We start from the raw sequence: 11792 nt of genomic DNA on the forward strand, positions 1-11792 counted from the left end.
AATGTGAGAAAGTATTAGATATTTAAAATATAAGATATGTCTACTTTCTATTCCTCATATATAAGGTTTATACTACCATAGTACAACTAAAATTTTAAAGATAGGATAATCAGACTCTCAAGTCTCAATTATAAAAACAAAAGGGAGAATCCTTACCCCACATGACCAACTAAAAAAAGGTATTATTTACCCTAAATATTTTAAATTTTTCTAAGGAAGATAAACAATCTTAAAAATTGCTCAGCCACCTTCCTCAACCCCATCCAGTTTTTCCCAATGTTTCCTCTGGAGCTTGCATTTGGGCCCCGCCTTCCCCTAATAATTCCAGTATAGATGTGGCATACATTCATCCTTCCTTCTGTACTTTTAACACAACTGAGCCCAGTGCTCAATGCTGCCTGCCTTCTGGAATGGTTTATGTTTGTGGAGGCAGGATGGCCTATGACTTTCTGCCCACCAATTGGATGGGCCTTTGTGCCCCAGTCACCTTAATCCCAGATGTAGATATCATTCCTGGAAATGAGGCCCTCCCTGTGACCTCTTTTGATTATATCACAGAGAGACCTATCTCCAACAGCTGGATTCCCTGGCTGAGTTAGTCCTGCAAAATAGGAGGGGACTAGACCTACTAACAGCCGAAAAGGGAGGCATATGCTTGTTTTTACAGGAAAAATGCAGCTTTTACACCAGTAAGTCAGGAATCATCCAGGACAAGATTAAGAGGCTCCAGGAAGACTTGGAGAGGAGGCAGTGGGACATTCAAGACAACCCACTGTGGATGGGCCTGCATGGCTTCTTACCCTACCTCCTCCCTCTACTTAGGCCCCTCCTTCCCCTTCTCCTTATCCTCACTGTTGGGCCCTGTGTCATTAACAAATTACACAATTCATTCATCAGTGGCTAGAGGCAATAAAAATCCATCAGATTGAGATACATTATCACAGGCTGGCAACTCAGGAATCAAGTTTCTCAGATGACCCACTGCCACCTCCTCTGTCCTCCATGTGACCAATGACAGGTAAGTTCTCAGACTGACTGAGACAACATAAGACAGGCCATGGAGTGGGTTCTCAGTGAGCTAAACACCTGGTACCCAGTGACAGGTAAGATCCCCAGAGGGGGACAACCTAAGACAAGGGCCATGGTGACTAATGCTCTTACAAAAACAAAAGGGGGGAGATGTTGGGCCTTGAGAGGCCCAGGTGTGAGGCTTAGTGAAACTTCCTGAGCCTAGCTAAAGTTTGGTGATCTGCCTTGGGCCAGATATGCCTAATGGCTTCTGGCCTGCTACTTCCATGTAGGAGTTGGAATTCCCACGTGCTTGCTTGGGACCAATCAACTCAATGATTGTGGTTTACTATTGGCCCTTACCTCTCCCCCATCCTAAAATCCCTGCCTTCATTCTCAACATTATATAGGCAACTGCTTGTAACAATAAAGCAAGTTCCTGCTTCCACAAGACTCACGACTCAGTGTGGTTTTTCTCTGGTGACTAGGAGAGGTTCTGAGTCATCTGATGTTCACCCTTCTTACTCAACCCCTTGGGAGGAACCAGTGGGCCTGGTCCCTCCTCAGAATTACCTACCTGCTGGGAGAGTCTGGCAATACTTGAGGAAAATAAGTCCTCCAGGGCTTCCCAAAGGAGGGAGGGCTATTTGGTCAGCACAGCCTTAACTTCTCTGAGCAGATGACAATGCTGAGAGTCATAGAACTCCTCACAGGTTCCCAACTCATGCCTTCTGCCTTTTCCTGTCCTTGATTAACTTCACAAGCCCTAACTCCATTTCCTCCCACTTGTCTTAGCCAGAAACACAGCTATTCCTTGGGTCCCCTCCTTCCTTAGCCCTTACCCTATCTTGTCCAGGGATAAGTACACTGCCACCCCAACTGACACTCTCAAACTTAAACTCTCTTGTGTTCCTACCCTTCTCCTGATCCCAAAATGCCCCTCTGCCTCCTTTCTTGCCCCAAGCTTTCTATCCCTCACCTCTGAATGCTCATCCTCCCTTTATGTTTGGCATTTTGATGTCATAGTTGTTGACAAGAGTGACAAGCTCCTTGATTCTTCCTTCTGTCCTCTCAAGAGGTACACAGAACCCATCTCTCTCGCCTTGTCTATAACAGATATCTGATATTGACCACCCTGAATCCAGCCCAATACAGGGATGGTATAAAAGAAGTCTCTGATTTGCTCAGGACCAAGTCGTAACAACATAATACACTGGTGCTATTGATTTCACCACTCCGCTACCTCTACCCACCATGAAACTGCCTCCTTTTCACTGGCCCTGAAGGGAGACCCACCAACTACATTATCCAGCCTCTCCCATAAGAACTCATTGCCCTTAAGGTCAGCATGAAGAAATTAACCATCATCTCTTATCATTAACAAAAAGCTGGAATGTTAGGTCAGGCAGGCTCCCAAAATGCAGTCACCAAGGACAGCAGGAGGGCAATGGAGACATAAGGAAGTAGGTCATCCACATCCCTCAAGGACCCACCCAGCCATTATATCTTCCTTGCCTAACAGTTCCCCAGGTCTATATTCCCTAACCCCTTACTTCCCAGGACATCTGGTCACTTCTGGTCTCACACCCTAGCTATTTGAAATGGATAATGTAAAAAACAAAGGAGTTACTTTCCCTGCCTCACCTTCCCCTAACTGAAGGGCCCTATATAGTCCACTATCTGGAATCTCAAGTTGACTGTGCTCCATTCTTGAGAATCAGTCCTTTTCCTGAATAAAAGCTTCCATCTTTGCCTCAGAGTGTTATCCATGGTCTTGGTCACTCCCAAACCTTACACTGATTACTTTTTGCCTGTGTGTGTGTTGTGGTGTGAAAGTGTGTGGTCTGAGAGAGTCATATGAGAAAATTCACCACAGTGAACGTCTGCATTGTATGTAACAAAAGATCCTAACAACCTCCACTTCAACCTTTAGGAACTAAGAGAACAAGAACAAGTCCACCCTGATTTTCATAAATACAATGGCAAACATTAGAGCAGAAATCAATAAAACAAAGGCAAAAACCATAAATGAGATCAACGCAAAGATCAATAAATCAATTTGTTTTTAGCTAGGTTGAATAAAAGAGAAAAGAACCAAATTACCATTGTTAAGAACAAAATGGTAGAATGACTACATTTTCTAAAAATAGCAAAGGGATGATAAGAGAATTTTATAGGTCATTCTATGCCAATACATTTGACAAATTTGGAGAAATGAACAATTCCTTGACATAAATTATAAAATCTCACTAAAGATGTAACAGCTATTTTAATGTTCAAAATAATTATAGTTTAAAGTAAGTTTTTACAAAGAAAACTATCTCTAGATAAGTTCACTGGAGAATTTTATCAATTACTTAAGAAAATAATAATATGAGTTCTACATAATGGTTCCAGAACACTGGAAAGCTGAAATTACATTTTAACTTGTAAGGCCAGCACCACCGTGCAGCCAACACTAAAATCATTCCAAGAAAATATAGTCCAATACCCAACTTACTGAAAATACAGCCATCAGACCACATTTTGTAGTTTGAATAGATGACCCCCAATATACACAGTGCTTTATTAAGTTTCAGTTTGTATCTGCAGCCACCTGGGTGGAGGCACTGTCACTAGGTGGATCTAAGGGTCCAGCCCTAAGGTGTGGTGATGGGTTTGAGATTCTAATCTAAAGATATGAAAAGTGTGCCTAACTGGAGTTCCTGAAGAGTACTGTGTGGCTTTTGGCTTTCTGCATTTTGGCTTGTGCTTCTCTCTCTGCTTGGAACTGTGAAGACAGGCCAGCTTCTTCCACCATTATGGAACTTCCCTGGATCTGTAAGCATCAATAAATATCCTTTCCTCCATAACTGTGCCTGGTCTGGAAGTTCATCTCAATGAACCTGAAGCTGTCTGTCACAGCACACTTAGCCAGAAGTTTGCAAATCACTGCTTTATGTAGAAAAATTCATGAAAACCACAAAAATCAAAACAAAATAAAACAACAAAACCACCCAACTAGAACTAATGAATTTAGAAAGATTTCATGATACAAGGTCAAAATATAAAACAGTTTTCTTTCTATAAAATAATGATCAGAAATCAAACTTTAAAATTGATATCAGTTATAATAGCCTTAAAATATAAAAAACTTTTCAAGATGCAAGTAATAAAGATATGAAAAAACCTGTGCATTGAAAACTATAAGACATTGCTAAGAGAATTTAAAGACCTAAAAATGTGAAAAATGTATCTTTCTCATGAGCCTACATATAAATGACTCACTGTTGTGAAGCATTTAAATCTCAAGTTTTGATTCAACATATCTTGCAGGCCATATATACATATATGTATATATGTAATATATGTAATTTATAATAATACATATATATATACCAAGTTCTGAAACAAACAGCTTCAGATTCACTGAGATGAACTTCCAGACCAGGTACAGTTATGGAGGAAGGGATATTATTGAAGCTTACAGATTCAGGGGAAGTTCCACAATGGCAGAAGAGACTGACCTGCTCTTTCAGTACCAGGCAGAGGTAGAGAAGCACAAGTCAAAAAGCCACACCACACAGCACACTTCAGGAACTCCAGCTAGGCACTTTGCAAATCTTTAGATTGAAATCTCAAACTGACCACCAAATCTTAAGATCCACCCAGTGACACTGCCTCCAGCAGATGCAAACTACAAACTAATAAAACAGTGAATATATTGGGGGCCATCTATTCAAGCTACCACATTCTACCCCTGGCCCCCAATAGATTCATAACCTTCACACAATGTAAATTGTACTCAATTCAATTTCAAAGGTCCCCACAGTCTTGACCAATTTAAAATAGTAAGCTCTGCAAAATCAAAGAAGTTAAATACTTCCAACATATAAAGGCACAGAGTAAACATTTTCAACTGGTATAAGACATAGAAAGAAGAGACAAAAACAATGCAAACTCAACCACCATCTAACAAATATCGAAGTTCTGCAATTCAAGTTCAATATAACCAGAGACTGACAATCTCCAGATTTTTCATTTCCACCCCTCCAGCTGGGCAGAGTAGCCAGGGAACCCTTCCATCCTGGGCCAACAGTGTGTTCTATGGTAGCCCTTGCATAGTCCTGGTATATCCAAAACATCATCAGGTCTTCATGCAAGCCACAGTCTACCTTCCAAAGGCTCTTCCTGCCTATCAGGGCATCACACCCTGCCTCATGCCACATCTCAGGAGCAGCTCCTGGAACCGTGTGCAGTTCATGACCATTCCTTGTATGTTTCATACTTCTGAAACCAATACCAGGTGTTCAGGACACAGCCATATTCTTTTTTTTTTTTTAATTTTGTTGTTTATTTTTATTTATTTATTTATTTGAGAGTGACAGACAGAGAGAAAGAGGCAGAGAGAGAGAGAAAGAGAGAGAGAGAGAGAGAGAGAGAGAGAGAGAGAGAGGAGAGTGGGTGCACCAGGGCTTCTAGCCACTGCAAATGAACTCCAGACACATATACCCCTTGTGCATTTGGCTAACGTGGGTCCTGGGGAATCGAGCCTTGAACTGGAGTCCTTAGGCTTCACAGGCAAGCACTTAACCGCTAAGCCATCTCTCCAGCCTGACAGCCATATTCTTAATTCAGGGACAAAATAAATAATAACCTTGAAAAGCAGGTTTCTTCTCCAGTCAACTCTTTCCAAAAGAGTTTTCATTTCTATGATAGTCTTTTCTCAGGCATCCTTTCCATTGTTTTAATTAAAGCAGTTGGGCCATCTTCCTTAAGATTGCTAACATGTTTGACAATAGCACGTTCAGTAACCTAAGATCAATCTCAGTGCCTATAATTTTAACTTGCTTGAGGTTTTTCAGCTTAAAAATCTTAACTCTCTCAGTCCAATTATCCTTAGCCAAGCACATCAGTCCATTACAAATTTACCCTTAACCAAACTCTCTGGGTCTGGGTGTCAGGACACAGCCAGTCCGTATGCCAATAGCCCAATTCCAATAAAGCCCTCTGCAGTCTTTCCTTCCCCTTTGAAAGCTCATAAGTCAAGCCTCAAAGTTTAATATTGTCTGCACTTAGCATTCTCAAACTCTCATCAGAGTCCATTCAACTTGGTTTACCTCTCCAAAAGGCATCTTCAGTTGCAAGCATCAAGTCCATGCCCATTCCTCCAAAAGAAAAATTCCAAAAGAGCCAGGCATGGTGGTGCATGCCTTTAATCCCAGTATTCAGGAGACAGAAGTAGGTGGATCTCCATGTGTTTGGGACCACTCTGAGATTACACAGTTAATTCCAGGTCAGCCTGGGCTAGAGTGAGACTATCTCAAATTAAAAAAGAAAAAGAAAAAAAGAAAAGCAAAACAATTCCAAAAGACTCGTAGAGAATGCTTATGGAGCATAAAAGGTCTTGAACTTGATCCCCAGCATAGCTAAATAAGTAAATAAATAAATAAACATTATTGTCAGGCATAGTATGTTCTCCATAAACCAAGCTAATCAGAAAGCTGAGGCAGGAGAAATGTTTGAACCTAGGAGCTGAAGCCTCACTTGAATGACATAGCAAGACCCCATCTGTAAATACATAATATATGAAATGTAAAAGCTGATTGTAAAATTCCTATGGAAATGAGAGGACCTGGAATAGCCAAAACAATTTTTAACCTGAACCAAGTTGGAGAGCTAACATTACCTAATTCAAAGGTTTGTTGTAATGGCATAGTAATCAAGAGTGTGTGATACTGGCAGAGAGAGGTGGGCGGGGGAGGATTTCCACACACAAAGAGACAATTGGTTTTTGAAAAAAGTATGAAAATTCTATGAGGTAAGGATAGTCTCTCTGGTCTCTAGTACTAGGGAAATATGGTATCTATATGCTGGAGAAAAATGTAAGTATAAATCAGGATGGTGTCGCATGCCTATAATCCCAGCACATGGAAGATGATAGCAGGAGGACAAGAAATTCAAGTCCAGCTTAGGATACATGAGACCGTGCCTCCAAAAAAAAAAATAATTTATACTTTATCCAATATGTCATAATTCACTCAAACTCATGCTGTGCCCAATATTCCTGTCTTTAGACCTGCACCTGTCACTTCCCTCCAATTCAACCTCTTTGGACCACTCACTTCATGTCTTTTGTCCCTGTTTTTTAACATCAACCCTATAATTGACAGATTTAAATATAAAGCTTAGGGGCTGTGGAGATGGCTTAGAAGTTAAAGGCACCTGCTTGCAAATCTTGCTGGCCTGGGCCCAATTCTCCAGTCCTAATGTCAGATTCACAAAGTGATAAAGACATCTAGAATTCATTTCTAGCAGCAAGAAGCCCTGGTGTACCCCTATTATCTCTCCTCTCAAATAATAAATAAATAAACTAAATACAAAGCTTAAAGCTACAAAACTAATAGAAGGAATCACAAGAGAAAACATTTATGACATTGAGTGTTGCAGAAAGTCCTTAGATATAACACCAAAAGCAGAATGCTTAAAAGATGGGTAATTTTGGCTTACCAATTTAAAACTTCCACTTTTTTTTCATTTTTTAAAATTTCTTTTTTACTTTCAGATAATAAACCAGGATAGGGCTGGAGAGGTGGCTTAGCAGTTAATTGCTTGCCTGTGAAGCTTAAGGACCCAGGTTCAAGGCTCGATTCCCCAGGACCCACGTTAGCTAGATGCACAAGGGGGCGCATGCATCTGGAGTTCCTTTGCAGTGGCTGGAGGTCCTGGCACATCAATTCTCTCTATCTATCTGGCTCTTTGTCTCTCTGTCTGTTGCTCTCAAATAAATAAAAGTACCAAAAAAGTTAAAAAAAAAAACACGATAATTCCTTCTCTTCCTTCAATTTCCCCTTCACAAATTCACACTCCGTCATATCCCCACTCTCTCCCCATTAGTCTCTCTTTAATTTTGCTGATAGCTTCTTTTCCTCATATTATGAGGGTCTTGTGGAGGTCTTGCTAGGAACTGCAAGGTCATATATATGTTGTGGCCAATTTTTATCTGGATGATTGCACTGTAAGTAGTCTTTCCCTTCAGCTCTTGCATTTTTTCTGCCACCACTTTCACAATGGACCCTGAGCTTTGGAAGGTGGGATAGAAAGCTTTCAGATTTTTTTAACTGCTTGGATCTCCATACCTGTTATAGATCTATTTAAATGGTTTATCTCATCTTGATTTAATTTTGGTAGGTCATATACATCAAGGAAATCATCCATTTCTTTCAGATTTTCAAATTTAGAAGAGTATATATTCTTAAAGTATGTCCTTATGATTTTCTGAATTTCTTTGGTATCTGTTGTAATGGTGCCTTTTTCATCTCTAATTTTATTAATTTTTGTCTTGCTAAGGGTTTATTAATCTTATTTATCCTTTCAAAGAACCAAGTGTTTGTTTCATTGATTCCTTGGATTTTTGTTGTTGTTATTTCCATTTCATTAGTTTGTGATCTAATCTTTATTATTTCTTCCAGTCTACTGATTTTCTATTTGCCTTGTTGTTCTCTTTCCAAGGCCTTTAGGTGAAACATTAAGTTGTTTACTTGTGAACTTTCTAATTTCTTAATATATGCACTTAAAGCTATAAATTTCCCTGTCAGGAACTGCCTTTATTGTGTCCCAAAGGTTTTGGTATGTTGTGTGCTCATTATCATTTGATTCTCTGAATTTTTTTTTATTTCCTTTTTGATTTCTTCAATGACACACCCATTATTCAGTAGTGTACTGTGTAGTGTCTCTAACTTTGTATATGCTCTGTATTTTTTCTTGTTTCTGATTTGCAGTTTAAACTGCAAAGGAATTATTTCAGTTTTCCTGTATTTGTAAAGATTTCCTCTGTGTCCTAATATATGGTCTATTTTAGAGAATGTTCCATGAGCTGCAGAGAAAAATGTGTATTTGGATGGAATATTCTGTAGATATTGGTTAGGTCCATTTGTTCCATGACATCATTTAATCCAGATGTCCCTGTGTTTATTTTTTGCTGGGATGACAATTGATGAGAGTGGGGTATTGGAGTCACCCACTACAATTGTGTTTGGTGTTATTTGTGACCTTAAGTCTAATAGTGCTATTTTGATGAAATTGGGAGTCCCCCCATGTTAGGTGCATATATGTTTAGGATTGTAATGTCCTCCTGTTAGAGTGTTCCTTTAATCAGTATAAAGTGACCTTCATTATCTTTCCTAACTAATGTTGGGTTGAAGTCTAGCCTGTCTGATATTAGGTGTAGTCTAGCAAGGACAGCATCCATACAATTATCAGCCCTTTGTTGCTTTTCTGCAAGTTCTTCTACTTGCTTGGTCAGTGTTGCATAGCTTATATCTTCATTTGGGGTTCTGATCCCAATGTCTTGTTTATGTTTTGATTAAAGACATCCATTGTGGGACTGGGTGATCTTATTGGATTTACTTGCATTTGATTTTTCATGTAATTCCTTTTGCTCTTTGGTCTGCTCATCATAATGTAGGAGCCTTGTTTAATTTAGGAGGAATCTATAGTCTACCCTTGAAGTGTGTTCAGTGGTTATTTACTTTTCTGTTTGCTTCCATGAGTTTTCTGGTGGCAATTGGGCTGCCTGCTCAGAGGGAAGAAGTAATGAGGCTCTGGTGGGGCCTGAGGACCTGATGTAGAGGCTTGTTCCATGATTCCGGGCCTGGGGGTGTGTGGTCAGGTGGCTCAAAGTGTACAGGGGAATGGTGGTCAGTGGGATGGTGCTCCTGAGCCTGGAGGTATGGGTGAGCTAATCTGGCTTGCCTGGGTTCATAAGGGGCATGGGTGGCGGTGGCATTGGGATGGCATTCCTGAGATTGGAGGCACTTTTGGAGTTACTCTGGTCTGTCTGGACCTGCACACTGGGGTGGGGGGGGCGGTGGTGTGTGGGATAGTGTCCCCAAGCCTATAGGCATGGGTGGAGCTGCACTGGCCTGCCTGGGTCTGCATAAGGGGATGGGGGTGGCAGTGAGTGGGATGACTGTTCCCAAGCCTGGAGACACTGATGGAGCTACACTGGCCTGTCTGGGTCTGTGCATGTAGGTGTGCAGCTGCAGCAAGTGTGAAGGTGATCCCAAGCCTGGAGGCATGGGTAGAGCTATGCTGGCTTGCTGGATTGGGTTCACACACAGGGATGGGGGACTGCAGGGTGTGGGATGGTAGTCCCAAGCCTGGGTGCATGGGTGGAGCTATGCTGGCCTGCTGGCTTGGGTCTGGGCATGGGGTGGGGGTGGGGGTGAGTGGGACAGTGTTGGTACCCCATGCAGAGGTGAATGGGATGGTGTTCATGCAGGGCAGAGAGAGTGGGACAGTGTTTGGGTGGGGCAAGAAGAGCATTGGCCCATGTGTGTCAGCGCAGGTGGAGCTATGCTAGCCTGGATCCCCTTGCCTGCAGTTAGTGCAGGAGGAAACTGCGGCTGGGACTATGGCTGGGACAGCTGCTTGAGGGGTTTGGGGGACTGGTGGGCTACCCCAGAGCATGGGAATCAGCCAATTCCCTTTTTTAGTATCTCTGCACCCTCCCACTGGAGCTGTATTAGAGTCTGTTAGAAGACCCAATGAACTCTTAATGTCTTGCTTTTCTTTCCTGGGGAGGCGCAGTGTGGTTAGGCAGATGCTGTATTGACTGGAAGTCCTCTGTCTGATATTAGGATAGTGAAACCTGCTTGTTTTCTAGGCACATTTGCTTGAAACATCGTTTTCCATTTTTTTCACCCTAATATAGTGTCCATCTTTTATGGAAAGTTGAGTTTCTTGTAGCCAACAAACAGAAGGATCCTGCCCGTTTATCCAATTTGCAAGCCTGTGTGTTTTAGTTGGAACATTGAGACCATTGATATTAAGATTTCTTAATGAAAGGTGTGTAGTTATTCTAACCATTCTTGTTTTGTAGTGCGTCCTGTTTTCACTTTACTATCTTGTTTTAACTGATATTTGAGTATGGTTTATTTTTTCCTTTTTCCACATGCGTGTGCTTTACTTTCTCTTCAGTTTGAAGGATCCCTTCAAGTATTTTCTGTTGAGCTGGTTTGGTTGTCATATATTCCTTTAGTCTGTTTTTCTTCTTTTTTGTGGAATGTACTTATTTCTCCTTCAATTTTGATGGATAGCTTCACTAAATAAAATAATCTTGGTTGACAGTTGTTATCTTTCAAAACTTGTAATACATCATTCCAAGCCCTTCTGGCTTTTAAAGTTTGTGTTGAGTAATCTGCTGCTATCCTGTTGGGCTTGCCTTTATAAGTGACTTGTTTTTCTCTTTAACTGCTTTGAATATATTTTATTTGGTTTTCATGTTTGGTAACTAATCATAAATTAGCAAGGAAAGGTTCTTTCCAGGTTTTGTCTGTTTGGTGTCCTAAAAGCTTTCTGTATCTGCATTGGCATTTCTTTCCCAATTTGGGGAAAATTTTTGTCTATGATTTGTTGAAAATACCTACTATGCCTTTAGAATGAAATTCTTCTCCTACTATACTCTGTATTCTTATGTTTGACCTTTTCATACTGTCCCAAATAGCCTGAAATTTCCATTCATATTTTCCTATTAGCTTGTCTTTCTCTTTGTTGGACTGTATTAGATCTGTCACCTAGTTTTCTAGTTTAGATATTCTCTCCTATCCTTCATTCATCACACTAGTGAGACTTTCCACAGGTTTTTTATTTGACTTATTGTGGTTTTCATTGCTAGCATTTCTGCCTGGTTTTTCTTCAGTATTTATATTTTGTTACTCATGTCTTGTATTGATCTCCTCTTTTCATAAAGTTGGTTTCCTGTGTTCTCCTTCAAGAGCTTGTTTTCTTCTTTCATTCCTTTG

The sequence above is a fragment of the Jaculus jaculus genome, chromosome 1 (genome assembly GCF_020740685.1).
Source record: "Jaculus jaculus isolate mJacJac1 chromosome 1, mJacJac1.mat.Y.cur, whole genome shotgun sequence".
NCBI lineage: Eukaryota > Metazoa > Chordata > Mammalia > Rodentia > Dipodidae > Jaculus > Jaculus jaculus.